At 34.9% G+C, this 17623-nt stretch overlaps 1 pseudogene; it reads right to left on the bottom strand.

Moving 5' to 3' along the window:
• Nucleotides 1–7253: 7253 nt before the first annotated feature.
• LOC106753018 overlaps nucleotides 7254–17623 on the bottom strand; it is a 135533-nt pseudogene continuing 125163 nt past the window's right edge.

Below are 17623 nucleotides of genomic sequence, written 5' to 3'. Positions count from 1 at the left end.
TGTTGACTTGTTTGGTCAAAATCCTATTCTATGCCCAAAATACAAGGCCCAATTGAAATCCTTTACTACTAGGCCCACAATACAAAGCCCAAATAAAATCTAGACTACTTGGCCCATAATACAAAGCCCAAATAAAATCTAGACTACTTGGCCCAAAATACAAGGCCCAAAATTATTCTAACACTACTAAATCTTCATCATGGCTTTAGATGGCCTAAGAGAAAGAGTATAGGTCAATCTTCCATAGATGTCTCCAACTCTTCATGAATATGCTAGCTCCTGGCAAAGGGTATGCCATCACCATACCAAGGGACAATACAACTTATATGGTGATGAATCCAGCGTTAATCCATCTGGTGCAGAGCAACCAATTTTATGGCTTGTCAAATGAGAATCCATATGATCATTGGAGAGCATTCAATGAAATTTGTAATACAGTAAAGATGACTGGAGTTTCAGACGACAGGATCAAACTTAGCTTGCTCCCTTTTTCACTTGGAGGCAACGCCAAGTTGTGGTTAAATTCATTCCCACAAGGAAGCTTCACAGCATGGGAGACTGTGGCATCCAAATTTCTGAATAAGTATTTTCCGCAGTCGAAAATTAGTCAAGGAAAGCTGAAGATTTCTTCCTTCAGACATGGGATGGAGGAAACTCTTGGACAAGCATGGGATAGGTTTAAAGGCTTGTTGAGAAAAACTCTTGTTCATGGGTTTGACAAAACAACTTTGGTGCTTGCATTCCTTGGAGGTCTTAGTACACAGTCTAAGATGATGTTAGACGCTTAAGCTGGAGGCGACATACAAAAAAAGACTGAGGACGAGGCTTATGATTTAATTGAAAGTATGATTGTGAATGAGCAAGAAAGTCATAGTGAAAGGGGTGCAACAACTCATAAAAAGGGGAGTTCTACATTTACCTGCAGATGATGCATTATTAGCTCAAAATCATTTTCTTACTCTGTGTCTTAGGAATGTGTCTCAGGCTCAACAACTTTGTGTCTCAGGAATGTGTCTAAGGCTCACTCAACTTCCAAAGGAGATCAGGAATGTGTCTCAAGCTCAACAACTTTGTGATTTTTGTGGTGGTGACCATATGAATGGTCAATGTGCGGTGCCTGAAGAGATGCAAGAAGAGGAAAACTATATGGGTAATCAGTTCCTATATAGTTAGGGAAATTTCAACCAAGGCAATTATAGCCAAAGTTGGAAGAACCATCCTAGTATTGCATAGAGTCAAAACAACCCATCTGGGAAAACAAAAGGCCTTTTCAATAATAGACCGCAACCACAACCATCTTTGTGGCAACAAGTGGCCAGCTTGACAGAGAATGTTAGAGACCTTAATGACAAATTTGATAAATTTATGAAGGTTTATGATTCTCACTATGCGAGTAATCAAGCCAATTTCAAAACTCTGGAAATGCAAATTGAAAAGAGGATGGAAACCATAGAGAAGAACCAATTTAGGCCTAATACTGATGTTAACCCTAAAGAGGAATGCAAAGCAGGAAAAGAAATTATTGAGATTGAAAGTAGTAAGGAGGAGGAAGATGAAAAATAAATCATTGAGCTAAGTAGTGAGGGAGAAGAAGAAGAAGAGGAGGAGAAAAAAATAGAGAGAAAATAAAATCACCGTGAGCAATTTAGAGAGATTTTTAATCAGGTGATTGTGGTGCCTTCAGTTAAACCACTCCACCAAATTCCTGTTTACTCCAAGAAAATAAAGTATTATCTTGGAGAGGTGATAGATTTAGATGAAGAGGAAATTGAAGAACAGGGAGCTTATACACGGCCTAAGAAAAGAAAGCATCCGGCTAAAATGAAGGATCGAGGAAGTCATACTCTTCCATGTGCTATAGGAGATGTGGATGTTGGAAGAGCTATGCTAGATTCTGGATCTAGTATTAATATGATGCATGTGTCCTATTTGAAGAAAATTGGAGGGCTAGTATTGAAACTATCTAATCTTTCTGTGATGGTAGCAGATGGATCTACTAAGTGGCCGATTGGTATGGTGGAGGATGTTATTGTTCGTGTGGAGCATCTTGAGTTCTTGGTTGATTTTATAGTCATGGATATGGACACGGATGAAAGAATTCCAGTGATTCTGGGAAGGCCTTTCTTGAAAACTGCCAAATTAGTATGAGTATCTATGATGGGAGGATTATGTTAAAGGAACAATAAAATGTCTTAATGTATACTGGCTCTGAGGAGAAGATAGCACGAAAAAAAAAGGAGAGCCAAATTTAAAGCTTCAAGAAGAGATACTGCAGCTAGAGGAGATATAGGTACTAATGTTGGTTGTAATTTTTTGCAAATACCTAAGGAGGAAGATATTGATAAAGGAATCCACCATGACTTAAAAGAAGCAACACTCCAACCTGGTCCAAAGGTGAAATACAAGGAGAAGGAGTGGTTAGCGAAAGAGCTTAAAGAGAAAGGAGTGGTGGAGATTGAAAGACCATACTCCTGACTAGTCAAAGAGGTGGATAGGAGGCAACTGATGAGTTGGTGGGATGACGACACCAATTTGGGCAAGAAGACACGAGTTTGTTGGGAGATATCCCAGTTGTTGTAAAACATTATTTTTTATTATTTCATTATTTGGACTTGTAATTTGGATTTTTGAACAATTTTTGGGTAGCATCTACTGAGGGATGCTAATTAATTATGTATCTATGAAGGATACAGGTAAGTACACCTACTGGAAGGTGTTGGGAGGGACTTACTGATGAGTGCTTGAAAAGGTTTGGGTCAGGCTCGTGACGTTAAACAAGCGCTACCTAGGAGGCAACCTAGTTGATTGTTTTCTTATTTTTAACTCTGTTTTAGTTGCATTATAGTCTTAAAGTCTTGCATAAGAGAGGGGAAGTGAATAAAATTGAAAAATTGAAAGTTGAAATCAAGTGTTACAGGTTCTAAAACGTGAAGACAAGCCAAAAAGGGGGAGAAGATTTTTAACGCCCACCGCTCAGCACTTATTTGGCTGCTCAGTCGTGGCGTCGCGGACTACAACATGGGCTTTTCAAAAGCTCAGCGTTAGAGACCCATTTTCACACTTTTAAAACCTTCCTAGGGTGCGTCCAAGCGTCCTCTACATACCCTAGCATTTTGCTTTCACTTTCAAGAGCATTATAAAGGTTTCCCTTCACTTTTCTTCTCACCCACTCACCAAAATTTCATAGTTCTTCACTTTTCACCCATTCCATTGACAAAGTTTAGGGTATTTGGTGAGAGCATTGCATTGGAGAAGCATCTATCATCATTCATAGATTATTTGCAAGCATCTAGAGTATCTCCACTCAAGTAAGGCATGCAATTTCATTCTTAGGGTTTCTAGAATTGAAATTTTTGAAGAACATGTGTAGATTAGGGCTTTTGCTTTCTATGCATGATTTGATGAAATAGAAACATTTTGTACCGATTAAATTGCATGATTTTGTTCTGTAATTGAGTAATTTATGATTGGGTGGCACTACAGGAAAAGCGCGATTTACCTACGACATTTTACCGAAGGCCTTGAGGTTGTGGGTAATGAGATGATTACCGAAGGCTTTTGAGCCATCGGTAAGTTCCTCCGTTATTTAAAATCTCAGTTGGGGTTTTCGTTCCCCAATTTCATTTTCTTCACCCTTCGTCGATTTCGTCTGTTTCTTCACACACTTCCCTCCCTTTTCATGTCCCGCCTTTTCTTCACCCTCCCTGACTTTCTCGGATAGTTATGGTGGTGGTCGTTCACGGTGGTCTTGGGCTAGGGTTCGTTGATCGTGGTTCCTTGACGGTGCGTTCTGGTTTCAGAGTCTTGGGCTAGGGTTCGAGTGGTTGCTGCGTTGAGGGCTGGTGGTGTCGAGGGTGAGTATCAGCATAAATTAAAACCAAAATTTGTGTCCAAAACCCTATTTCCCTCTCCCCTGCAAATCATTTGCTCAGGCGCATTGTCTCACTATCGCGGTTGTTCTTAGGCGTAAGTGCGTCATACAAGGGCATTGCGGTAATGACGTGTTGTGGATGCTGCGTTGAGTGGTCGAGGTGTACTGGTTTACTGGAGCTGGGCCTGCCTTTGTAGAGGTGAGTGTGCTATGCATTTATGTTCTAGTTTATTTTGACAAGTCTATATTTTGAACTAGTACATATTGAAGTAAAAACAGATCAGTAAGCTCTTGATGCCTTGTTGAGGTAAAAACTGAGATTAAAAGAAATAAGTACATTGATATAGACTCTGTTTTTAATGTTTGTTTCTAAAGTTCAAGTTCATAATTACCTACTTTGATTCCTCTGTCAAAACTCGTTTGCTTGTCAGATTTCAATGTTACCCAGTTCATCCCTATATGTGTGCAATGTGTTTTGTGTTTAGGGATATTTTATAAATTGTTTGTGTTTCACGTGGTTAAGAAGGTGTGATATGCATTTATTCATGAATATGCCTATCTAGAGTGTTTTAGACTATACTATCCGGAATTAACCAAATATTTTCAAGAATATTACAAAAACTTTTTGCCTCTTGTATTTTACAGTAGATTATTATGAGTTTGAAATAATAAATCTTTGAGTATTGCGAATTGCTTCGGGCTTCAGGGTAGTGTAAGGCTAACTGCTAGTACTTACAGGTACTTAAAAAGTTTGGTGTACTGCTAGTGTAAGGCTAAGTCCAAGAACCGTTGTAGTTGTTCTAAAGGTAACTTTCATTATTTTTTTGTAAAGACTATGATTTGGTTTTTCCTATTTTATAATTTCATTTAGACCCTTATAACTGTTTATACCTTAAAACTATTGGTACGACGTGTTATTTTGGATGTATGAAGCATGAGTACTAAAAGGCTATTGGCATATCTGTAATACCTGTGAATGTTGGATGAATTATGATATTCTTTGATGATTGTGGAACCATGGTATTGTTTTGTGTTAATCTGGTCTGAGTATGAGTTGTATAGGTGAAGACTAAGATATATACATGTAAATATCATCACTAATTGGTTGAATCTGTGATTTGTAGAAATTAGAATTCTATTTTGTAAAATGAATGATGAATTATAATAATTTGAAGTAAGATTGAATAAGACATTTTGGATTTATGCACTAATATTATGTATGATGTTAGATAGTGAAGAATAATCCTAAGTCAATGGAAACTGCTTTTGGGCTGGTAACTATCGTGATGCTATCTTCATACATGAACATTGTCTTTATCTGGAAGAAAAAGGGGAAAAACCATGTATGTTGAAGGGTAGAAAGATAATGAGTATTTTGTTGTTTGAAGCTGTGAATCATGGTGATGAATGAATGCTTGGAAATGGTTTGTAAATTTCTTGAATTTATTAATTGTGTGCATAAGTTACTGATTTTGTATGTCTCTAGGTTAACTCATTAAATATATATTATAAAATATTATAAAATATTAGAACTTTAATATTATAAAATATTAGAACTTTAATGTTTTGTGTGTTAAGAGTTATTTAATTTGTACGTTAAAAGTCAATAAAATGTTCTTGAGAGAATGAGAATGGTGCAGGTTATTACAGTTCCAACTCTCTTACAGGATTCAAGGTAGAAAATTTGAATTGACCAGCACTAAGATATATGAGTGTAACACATGCATCTCAAAAAAACAAGCATGGCTTTGAAGCTCCACTTTCACTGATCATTACCTTTTTGCTTAATTATTTCTTCAACATCAATTATATATAATAATAATTAGTTGTAGCTCACAAGAAAACACAAAGAAAGAAACATTGGACTCGACCAGTTATACTGGAGTGGAATATTGTGTTCTCATCAAATCAAATCAATTAATCACAACTACCTGATGTCAATGAGCCATTATTCAACGCAATCCTTAATTATAATTAAGAATCGATGTTAATTTTGTTTCAATAAATCTCAATTTCAACTTCCCATTTTACCAAATCTCCATATGAAAGTGAAACTAAGTGTTATTTAACTTAAAGAAAATAAAAAAGTACATAATAATAGTAAATTATACAATGTGAGAAGAAGATAAGTAGTAAAAACTCAGAATCCATTAATTCATAAGAAAAAAGGCTCTTCATGTTTGATTATTCTTTTACTGATTCTGTATGTGTCTCTTATACTTACGCATTGTATATGTGCATCATTGTCATGTTTGATAACTTTTTTGCTTATCTAGAATCTTCATGTGTTTTTTTTTAGATTGAATTGGTCACCTTGTCATGCTTGTTCTAAATTATGAGTAATTTTCTGCTTGTGTGCTATTTAGTTTATATTACTGTCTTATTTTCTAGGAGTATGCTTTCTCACCTACAACACAGGTAATAGAGCTTGGAGCAGGGGAGTCCAGAGAAGTTATTTTCCAGGCCACGCATACAGGTTTCACTTTAGTTACCCTTTCTTTCATTTATTGCAACAATAAGTATTTTTAGCTTTATTTGAATAGTGGTTCCAACATTTTCTTTAAAAATCACTGAAAATTTGAAACCAATTGTCCAACACTATCCTAAACTTTGAATGTCTTTTCCTTGGATTAGAAAAGATATCTAACTCAAATTCAAGTATTCCCTTACTTTAAAATATTTTCCTAATTTATGTATCCGATGTCATTTGCCATTTTTATTGATATGATATTTTTGCAATATGAAATTATGGAAGTCCTATTGTGGCCTATCAAAAAAGTAATTCACTTAGAGTAACCACACCATATAGCACTCAAATCTAAAGCTTAGAACCATCACCAAAATTTAGGATAGTTTTTATTTTGGTGAAAACATATGGAGCTTAAGAGACAATTTCAAGGGGAACAATCATCCCTTTTCTTTTGCATTGTTCACTTTAAATCCTCCCAAAACTGTAACTGCAATTCAATCAATCATCCAGATTAAGGAAATATCATTCATGTTTTCCTGTGAACAATACATACAACAATGAAAACTCTGGAGCTCAATACCTCACATAACATGCTTTCTCACACATCATTCATTCATACACCCTGCTTAGCATCATAACCACAATCATAATTCATCACACATTTGTTCACATAGTTAGTGAACTTTTTCACTGGATATCAACATGCAACACAACTCAATTATCATCCACATCCAATCATCATTGAATAGACTTATGATGCATGTTATTCAGTCAAACATTTTCAGAAAAGTATTCAACCCAAGCATAGACATTGAAAATAAAAATCCAACCTACTCTAAAAAAAAAGTGAAAGAGAGAACCTAGGTTGCCTCCTAGTAGCGCTTGTTTAACGTCACGAGCCTGACCCAAACCTCATGGATCCACCAACATCATTACTAAGGCAAATTGTTCCACATCTCCTCCCAAATAATGTTTGAGCCTCTGGCCATTGGCTATCCAGCTCCGTTGTTGATTATCATCATTTGAATGCTCTAATTCCACCGCTCCATTTTGGAATACACGCTTTACCAAAAAAGGTCCTGACCATTTTGATTTCAACTTCCCAAGAAACAGCTTTAATTGTGAGTTAAATAGTAACACCAACTCCCCTAGATAATCAACTCTTGATCAGCTTCCTATCATGATAAAATTTCACCTTGTCTTTGTAACTCCTAGATGAATCATATGCATGCAGCCGCATTTCCTCAAGTTCTAGCAACTGATTTCTTCGTTTGCTTTGGGTTTCATTAGGATCAAAATTTAAAAATTTCAAAGCCCACAAAGCTTTATGCTCCATCTCAACTGGCAAGTGACATGCTTTTCCATAAACCAACTGAAAACATGATAACCCCATAGAAGTTTTCATGGCACTTCTATATGTCCAGAGAGCATCATCTAGTTTTTGTGACCAATCTTTTCTTGAAAAAGTGATAGTCTTTTCTAGAATTCTTTTGATCTCCATGTTAGAAACTTCAGCTTGGCCATTCGTCTGTGGATGATAAGGTGCAGCCACCTTATGTTTTACCCCATAATGTTTAAGTACCTTAGCTAGCTAAGTATTACAAAAGTGAGATCCCCCATCAATGATGAGTACCTTGGGAGTTCCAAAACGTGAAAAGATTTGCCTTTTTAGGAATTTGATCATAGTATTAGCATCATTCTTAGGACATGCTAGAGCTTCAACCCATTTACACACAATCAACAGCTACTAAAATATATTCATTATTGAATGATGGAGGAAAGGGTCCAACAAAATCAATACCCCAACAGTCAAAAACTTCAACTTCCAGAATGCCTTGCAATGGCATCTCATGCCTCCTTGAAATAGACCCTGTCTTTTGACATTTGTCACAGCTCCGAGCATGATTATGGGCATCTTTAAACAAAGTCGGCCAATAAAATCCTGCTTGCAGAACTTTTGCGGCATTGCGCTCTCCATTATAATGACCTGCATAAGGAGCATTATGACAATGCCACAAAATCTTTTCTGCTTCTTCCTTCGTTACACATCTCCTCAAAAGATTATCTGCTTCTATCTTGAATAAATACGGATCATCCCAAATGAATTGTTTGGCATCATATAAAAATTTCTTTTTCTGTTACCAATTACATTCTTCAGGAATAACACCTGCAGCTTTAAAGTTAGCTAAATCAGCAAACCAGGGCCTTTGCTAAATATATAAAAGAGTTTCATCTGAAAACGACTCCCAGATTTCTTTCTCCTTGCTTGTTACTTCATCATTGACTAACCGAGATAAATGATCCGCAATTAAATTTTCACTTCCCTATTTATCACGAATCTGTATGTCAAATTCTTGTAACATAAGCACCCATCTAATCATCTGTGGCTTTGAATCTGGTTTTGTCAATAAGTACTTTATAGTCGCATGATCCGTATAAATAATCACCATAAATTCAATGAAATAAGATCTAAATTTCTCCAATGCATAAACTATAGCCAAAAACTCTTTTTCTGTAGTAGCATAATTCAGTTGGGCTTCATTCAAAACTTTACTAGCATAGTAAATAGCATGAAATACCTTTTCTCTTGTCTGACTCAACACAGCACCTATGGCATAGTCGCTAGCATTACACATAAGTTCAAACTCTTTATTCTAGACTGGAGCTACAATCACTAGAGCAGAAATCAATCTTTTCTTCACAATATTAAAAGCTTGCAAACACTCAGGGCTCATTACAAATGGTTTCTCTTTAACAAGCAAATTACTCAATGGCTTAGCAATCTTTGAAAAATCCTTGATAAATCGTCGATAAAATCCAGCATGACCTACGAAACTTCGAATTCCTTTCACATTTGTTCTTCGTGGAAATTTTTCAATAACCTCCACTTTTGCCTTATCCACTTCAATCCCTCTAGCTGAAATTTTGTGCCCCAACACAATCCCTTCTGTAACCATAAAATGGCATTTCTCCTAATTCAGAACAAGATTTGTTTGAACACATCGTTTAAGAACAACATCCAGGTTGATCAAACATCTTTGAAAAGAATCCCCAAAAATTGAAAAATCGTCCATGAAGACTTTTATGCTTTTCTCCATGAAATCAGCAAAGATTGCTTGCATACACCTCTGAAATGCGGCAAGGGCATTAAATAATCCAAATGGCATCTTTTTGTAAGCAAATATACCAAAAGAACATGTAAAAGTTGTTTCCTCTTGGTCTCCAGGGTCTACCACAATTTGTTTATATCTAGTGTAGCCTTCTAGAAAGCAATAATAAGCTTTTCTAGCCAATCTTTCTAACATTTGATCCATAAAAGGTAAGGGAAAATGACCTTTCCTGGTAACTGTATTTAGTCTCCTGTAATCAATGCACATTTGCCAACCAGTAATTGTCCTTGTAGGAATAAGTTCATTCTTTTCATTATGAATGATAATCATGCCCCCTTTCTTTGGTACAACTTGAACTGGACTCACCCATTTGGTATCAAAAATATGATAAATAATTCCTGCTTCCAATAACTTCAATACTTCCTTTCGCATAACTTCTTTCATAACAAGATGAAGTCTCCTTTGCGGTTGAGCTACAGGCCTATAATCATCTTCCATAAGAATTCTATGCATACAATATGTGGGACTTATACCTTTGAGATCTGCAATTGACCAGCCTATAGCACCTTTGTTTGCTTTTAAGACTCCCACCAGCTTTTCTTCTTCTTCTGGAGATAATGAAGTACTAATGATGACTGGCTTTCTTCCATTATCTTCCAAAAACACATATCTCAAGTGCGGTGGTAACTCCTTCAGTTCAACCTTACTTTCTGGAATTTTTTCTTTAAGCTCAATTTTTTCAAAAAGAGCTTTTTTTGCTGGAATTTCTTTTGTTGCCTCAAAATCCTGAACACATTCTTGCTTTATTTTATCCTCCTATTCATTCAAATCTTCACATTCATTAATAAGAGTCCTCTCCAAAATGGATGCATTACGAACTCTATTTTCTTGCGTCATACATAGTTCTTCCACAATGTCTATTTGAAAGCATGACTTGTCATCTTTTCGATGTGACATGGCTTGAAACACATCAAAATCCACCTCTTCATCTTGTACCTGGACTTTAAGCTTGCCCTTTTCAACATCAATCACAATCCTAGCTGTCTTCATGAAGGGTCTTCCAAGAATCAAAGGTGCATCTCCACTTTCTTCCATCTCCATTATAACAAAATCCACTGTAAATAAGAATTTAGCAACCTTGACTATCACATCTTCAGCAACTCCATATGGATATTTGAGAGATCTATCTGCTAATTGAAGAACCATTCTTGTTGGTTTGATCTCCAATCCTCTAATCTTTTTGAACATAGAAAGAGGCATCAGATTTATACTAGCTCCTAGATCAATCAAAGCTTTCCCAACCTTTAACTCTCCAATAGTACATGGAATAGTGAAGCTCCCTCGATCTTGTAATTTAGGAGGTAATGACCTTTGTATGATGGCACTGGAATTCCCTTACACCTCAATCGTTTCCTTTTCAATATACTTCCTTTTTTTCGTAATGAGTTCCTTTAAAAACTTTGTACGATGGTATTTGCTGAAGTGCCTCAGAGAATGGTATAGTTATTTCCAATTTCTTGAAAATCTCCATAAAATGCTCAAACTGCTTTTCTCTCTCCTTTCTAGAATATATCTTTGGGTACGACAGTGGTTTTTCGTACTCTTTCTCTTTAAATTTTACAGCCTCCTTTTCCTGATTTTTGTTCATCATATTTTTCTCTATCTCACATTCCTCCCTCTGATCACTCTTTTCTTCAACACATTCTTTTTCTTTTTCTTTTTTCTCAACCTTTCTTTCCTTTAATATTCTCCCACTTCTAGTAACAATCTCACATGCTTCTTCCACATTACTTTTCTCCACACAATCAACATCAAACACACTTCTATTCATAATTCTCTGAAAAATTTCTTCCGATTCTGCACTCCTTTGTATAGGCATGAAATGAGGATGTTGTGGGACTATTGAAGCTTCTATAACTGCATGCGATAAATCAGATAATGTTTTTGTCACTATTTCCAACTGCTAAGTGATTATATTGTTTTGCTCCCTCGACACAATTTTATTTTGTAACATCGAAACTTCTTCAACAACATCAACATGTGCACCATGCGTTTCTTTATTATCTGCCATAATTTCTATCAAGTCATAAGTTTCGTCCTCAATCTTCCTTCTTACGTCTCCTCTGGCTGCAACATTCAATATCATTTTTTATTGCATGTTCAAACCTCCAAGGAATGCGAGTATGTAAGATGTCTTATCGAACCCATGGACTGGGGTTTTCCTCAACAGGCCTTTAAATCTGCCCCACGCCTGTCCAAGAGTCTATTCCATTCCTTGCTTGAATGAAGAAATTTCCAGCTTCCCTTGATTGATCTTTGTCTGTGGAAAGAATTTATTAACAAATTGTGTTGTCACAGCCTCCCAATTTCTGAAAGTACCTTTTGGGAATGAATGCAACCATGCTTTAGCGTTTCCTCCAAGAAGGAAAGGAAACAAGCTGAGTTTGACCCTGTCATCAGAAACTCCGTTCATATTGACGGTATTGCAGATTTCACTAAAAGTAGTCAAATGATCATAGGGATTCTCATTTGACAACCCGTGAAATTGGTTGCTCTATACTAGCTTGATGAGTGCAGGGTTCATCACCATGTTTGTTGCATTATCTACTGGCATGGCTATACTGTTGAAGTGCAAAGGACCCATCGTGTTTGATGCGTCCGCTAATGTGCGTCTTGGAGGAGGTTGGTCCACCATTTCCTCTATGACCTGTGCAAAAGTCTCTAGGGAAGATTGCAAAAGTCTTTCAGGAGAGGGAAAATTTTCACGTGAAGGATGTCTAATTTTCCTTCCTATCCTGTCTGATAGCCCTTCAAGAATAGGTTGTTGGTTCTTCTTACTCCTAGTGTGTATTGCTTCTTACATACACAAGAAACAAAAACCTTAAAAGCACTTTTAAAGGAAAAATAAAACAAAAATATATATAAACAATAATTAGAAGCAAGTCAAATTTCAGTCAATTCACACTACTTGAAAAAGTTAAACCTCGAGTCCCCGGCAATGGTACCAAAAACTTGTTAACACTCTGGCAAGTGTATCAGATCTTTTCAAGTAATATAATTGTTAACTCTCTCTCTCTCCCTCTCTCTCTCCCTCTCTATATATATATATCCACAGTTTAATAAGATTTATTGTAACAAGCACGTGTTAAAGTTAACTATGAGATTTTTTCCATTTTGTTATTTTGCGTAACTGGTAGTAGATTGGTGAAGAAGAGGGGGATGCACGAAATAAGAAAATGAAAGAGGTCTTTTCTATCTTTTCCGAAGAAGATTCTCAAATATGTGGTCGTTTTCTCCCTCTGGGTTTAATGCTGAATTCGAGATTCTCATAATGTAGTTAATAATGGTGCCCTACTTGGCCGGCATCGATGTGATTCAATTTTCTTTTTCTCACTGTGAATTCCACCCAATGTTGCACCACCATATTTCCATGGAAAATCTTTGATCTCTTTTGTCCTTATGCGAGATTTCAACTTGCACGCGTGGAATTGGGGAACATCTTCAACTTGCCGAGCTTAATTAAGTAGAGCTTCACAACAACATTATTCATTGCGATAAAGGTTCCAAGTCCAATTTTCAATTATTTGCACTTTGAATGAAAACCAAATAATATTATATGTTGTGTGAAAAGTGGTGTAATAGGGTGTGATGATGAGGGTGATCATGTTTCCTAAGGGCTGTCACAAATCCTAAAAGTTTGCTGAAAAATATATTTGGACAAAGATAAGGCTTGAGAGAGTTGTTTGGAGAGGAGTGTTTGGCATTTAGTAGTAGAAGGAGGGTAGTGGCTAAGGCAAGAGAAGAAGACAAAAGTGTTTTGACTTTTATGTCCACTTACATGTATCAAACCCATCTTTATCTGTTCAGCATTTGCCATTCCATTGCAAATGTTAGGAATCCATTTAAAACACCGTCATCGGCATGACTTGTGGAGAAATTTTTATTTGGATAGAGAGGGAGATTTGGAACCTGAGTTACGAATTAATTATATTTGATAACTTTTCATATAAAACATTAATCTTTAATTTTATGGGTTTTGTTTTTTTATATATCACTTTTAACATATTTTGATTTCTAAACAGTTTTTTAAAATGAGTTGAGTTTAATCACAGGTTTCTATTATAATAAGATATATTTGTTTCACTTTTGTATTTCAATATACTTTTTCTAATCCTAATTACAAATAGGTTTTTTTTATAGTTGAATATACTTATTTTCATATCAGCTAAACACTAAAACAACCATTATCCTGTTGACAAGTGTTTAGAAATTTTTAAAATTTATCACTTATAAAGCAAAATTTCTCAAAAAAATAAAAATAAAATTACATCACATTAACTGAAGATTTAATATTTATGAATTTTCTTTTCTTAAATATTACTCAACTTTCCACATTCAACTCATTATGTATTTTTAGAGTATAAATTAAATATCTACGAAAAGTAGGTTGATATTTGGTATCATTGTTTTTAACCTTAAAAACCATCTTCATCCTAGTGTGTCGTATTTGCATAATGCCATATTCAGTGTAGAGATTACACGTAGCCTGATAATATGATACCTCTACGCATTCAATCCCTGTCCCTCCCATCCCTGTATTCTTTCCTCATCAGCTACTGCTATGTGTACATAATTATCATTCATAATTGTTCCTGTTTCTTTGCATGCAAATGCAGACCACGACCATCTCTTTATTGCATGGAACCTTCCGTTTCAAAAAATGAACTTTTTGTTTCCATGTGATGCAACGAGGATAGAATAATTGCAACGAGGTCCACTTTCATACTATTTCATTTTTTAATACACTTTTTACAAAATCAAGTATGTATAGCTGGATCCAGTAGTTAAAATTGAATACATTTTTTTATTTTATTTCAGAAAATAAAAATTTAAATATTATGATTTAAGTGTGACTTGTCTACCTAGTTCTTTTATGGGCAATTGGTATATAACTTGCAATAATTTTTTCTATAATATATAATTTTCTAAATAAGAATTGAGTTGTTACAAATTTAACCTATACTACAAGATAAGATAATTGATACAACATGATACAACATGCATATGCATAATTATTTGGTATAAAAATATTTCTAAATATTAAATATAATAAAAACTATGTATGAGATTAATCTTTTTATGTTGAATATACACATAAAATATTGTATTTATAATATAAATAATATGGGTCATCATTAATGCAGTGAAGGAAAACAATCGTGGTTGTTTTTTAATATAGGTCTCGGTTTTAGAACCGCGACATATACGGGTGAGGTAAAAAGGTCTAGGACTTTAGGTCGCGGTTCCAACCGGGGTAATAATCCTGGGATATGACAGTGGTTCTTTCTTGAACCGTGGTCAAAACCTTTTTTATTTAAAATTTTGTGTAACCTTTGGCCTCGATTGTGGTTGAACCGAAACCATAGGTAGGCTCTCAACCTCAATTTTGGTGACAACCGCGACCTATTCTCCTGCAATGTTTTTTAGTAACAGGTCTGTTTTTGTGACATACACTATCATAAAAACAGACTTGCATATCAAACAATTCCATAACAACATAGATTAAACACAATAGTCAATATTTACATCACATAATGTAATAACTATAAATAACATGTTCTAATGTATTTTAAATCTAATAACTATGAACTATTATATAATCTAACTAAATGTTTTGCAATTGCTTTCCTCAGGAATGTTAGTGGCTTCTCAGGAATAAGAGTAGGAGTCTTGAATCTCTACACAAGACAATTGATATTAATTAGTGTATATGAATTCCAAATGTTGGAGAAAATCAAAATTCATTAAATTTAAATATTACCGTTTCCTAGCCTCTTATGATATGGGCACGAATAATGTGGGTCCTCCAATACATTACATAGTACTCGCGCTTATATGACCCATTTTGTATGTTACACTACAATATGTCATCACAGTTGTAAATAGTTAGTTAAAATCATTAAAACAAAACAACTATAAGAAAGTATGGCTTTTAGCATATGTCAAACCTTGAGAGCAATCAATGCAAGCTTTCTAATGTTAGCAATTGATCTCCCAACCAAAATCATACTTGCTGAAATAGAACTATATATATAAAAAAAAATAGCATTCATTTATATAACAAAGAAAGTCCAAACATTGAGGTTCTTACCAATCAACTGCTTGTCTAAAATCTGTGGGAGGAAACTTGTGCAATGAGCAGAACCACAAAACATAGCTCTCCTATACAGAAATAACAAGTAGTTGTCAATGGTGTCTGAAATTCATAATAACTTAATTATTATATATTAAAATCACATATGGAACTTTATTATGTTAACAAAGTTCACTTACCCAGATATATAAGGAATAAAATGTATTTTATTCCCGCTTGCAAATCTTCTTGTGAGATATGTTGTGATCTCATCAAAATCATTTGTTTCATGAATGATTTAGAGATTAATGAACCCATAGTCATCATTGTACCCCAAGTTGTTACTGATACCAAACATATACCTAAAATCAAAAATTACCTTTGATATAAGTATACTTGATATATAAATCAATTTTATATAAATAATTGCTCCTTTACTTACATCATCCATAGTTGAACTAATGTAATATTCAACTCTTTTGTTCCCGACGCAAGCTCTCTGACATCATGGCTATGCAGGTATATTGGGACCTAAGAGTCTCTCCCAAATACATTAGCATCATATTCAACCTCCAAAGGCTTATTTCACATGATGTCAGCAAGTTACTACAATGCACAAAAACGGTCGTCCTCAAATAAACGAATCTTCTCCTGTGCATGCGTCTGTTGTTACATGGAAAAGTAAGATAAGTTTTGACATCAATAACATATAAACTTTAAGTGCAAAGTAAAATTCCATACCGGGGGTAAATTAATCCAATTTCTATGCATTCCTAAATATTACAAAATTTCAATTATACAATTTTACATATTAAATCAATTCAATCATGCAATCAATTCAGTCATACAATCATACAATTAATAAGCATTCAAATGATCAATTCAAACATTCAATCACACATAATTACATATATTCAACATACAAAAAATTAAAAATTTACAAAAAAATTTTAATAAACAAAATAATAAGAACCTGAGAGCGTGAAAAAGGAGCAAAGAACAGAGAAGATACGACTACCCAAGTTTTGGAACGCAGCAAAATCACAATACCTACACACAAATACAACAAAACGTAAGTCTCATCATCCAAAATAATAAAAAATGCAAGAAAATAATCAAAAAACTTATCTAAACAACCCAAACCGCGAAAAAAAAATGAACAAACCACGGCGATGACACAATAATGCTTCAAAACTGATGAAGGAGAGCTTTTCAGTTGGGGGGAGAGCTTTCGAGGGAGGAAGACGAAACTGTTCTGTATTTTTTTAACCTAATTAATAGTTACTACCTCGGCTCATTAGAAAACTGGGGTAATAGAACGCATACGGCCTCAGTTCCCAACTTGATCGAGGCCTATTCTCATAAAAAAAAATTAAAATTGATCTGAAATGGCAATTTTGAAATTTTTTTCACACTTTATGTTGCAATTCCCCGCCTAACCGAGGACTATTCTCTTAAATATTTAAAATTTGTTCATATTAGGGAATAGGCTGTTGTTCCCCTAAGAATCGCAATTTATTCCCTAAAACTCTACCTGCCCATTTATTATAGGAGTGCTACGTGCGAAAAGTCAGAATTTGAGTTTTATGTCGTGGTTCCCCTCTAACCGAGGCCTATTCTCTTAAATATTTAAAATTTTTTCAGGTTAGGGAATTGGCCGTTGTTTCCCCAAAGAATCGCAGTCTATTCCCTGACGCTTTACCTGCCCATTTATTTTAGGAGTGCCACGTGGGAAAAGTCGGAATTTCCACCTGACACTTTAGGAGTAGAGAATTTTTCTAAAAGTTAGAGTGTCACATGTCAAGCTCTCCTTCACCAGGATAGGACTTTTATGGTTTACTGCAAGATATCATTTTAGGGTATTACTCTACTTTGGAGACACCTTCTATAAATAAAGGTGTATGCCCCATTGTAAACCCACTTTAGGAATTATAATGTTATGCAACTAATACGTTATCATTGAAGTTATCAAATTAAAATTACTTTACAAGGCAACTTCATTATTGCCAAGTTAGTAGTCAAAAAACTAGATAGGGTTA

Source organism: Vigna radiata, chromosome 2 (genome assembly GCF_000741045.1).
Source record: "Vigna radiata var. radiata cultivar VC1973A chromosome 2, Vradiata_ver6, whole genome shotgun sequence".
Taxonomy (NCBI): domain Eukaryota; kingdom Viridiplantae; phylum Streptophyta; class Magnoliopsida; order Fabales; family Fabaceae; genus Vigna; species Vigna radiata.
This window is presented reverse-complemented; position numbering and strand designations above follow the sequence as displayed.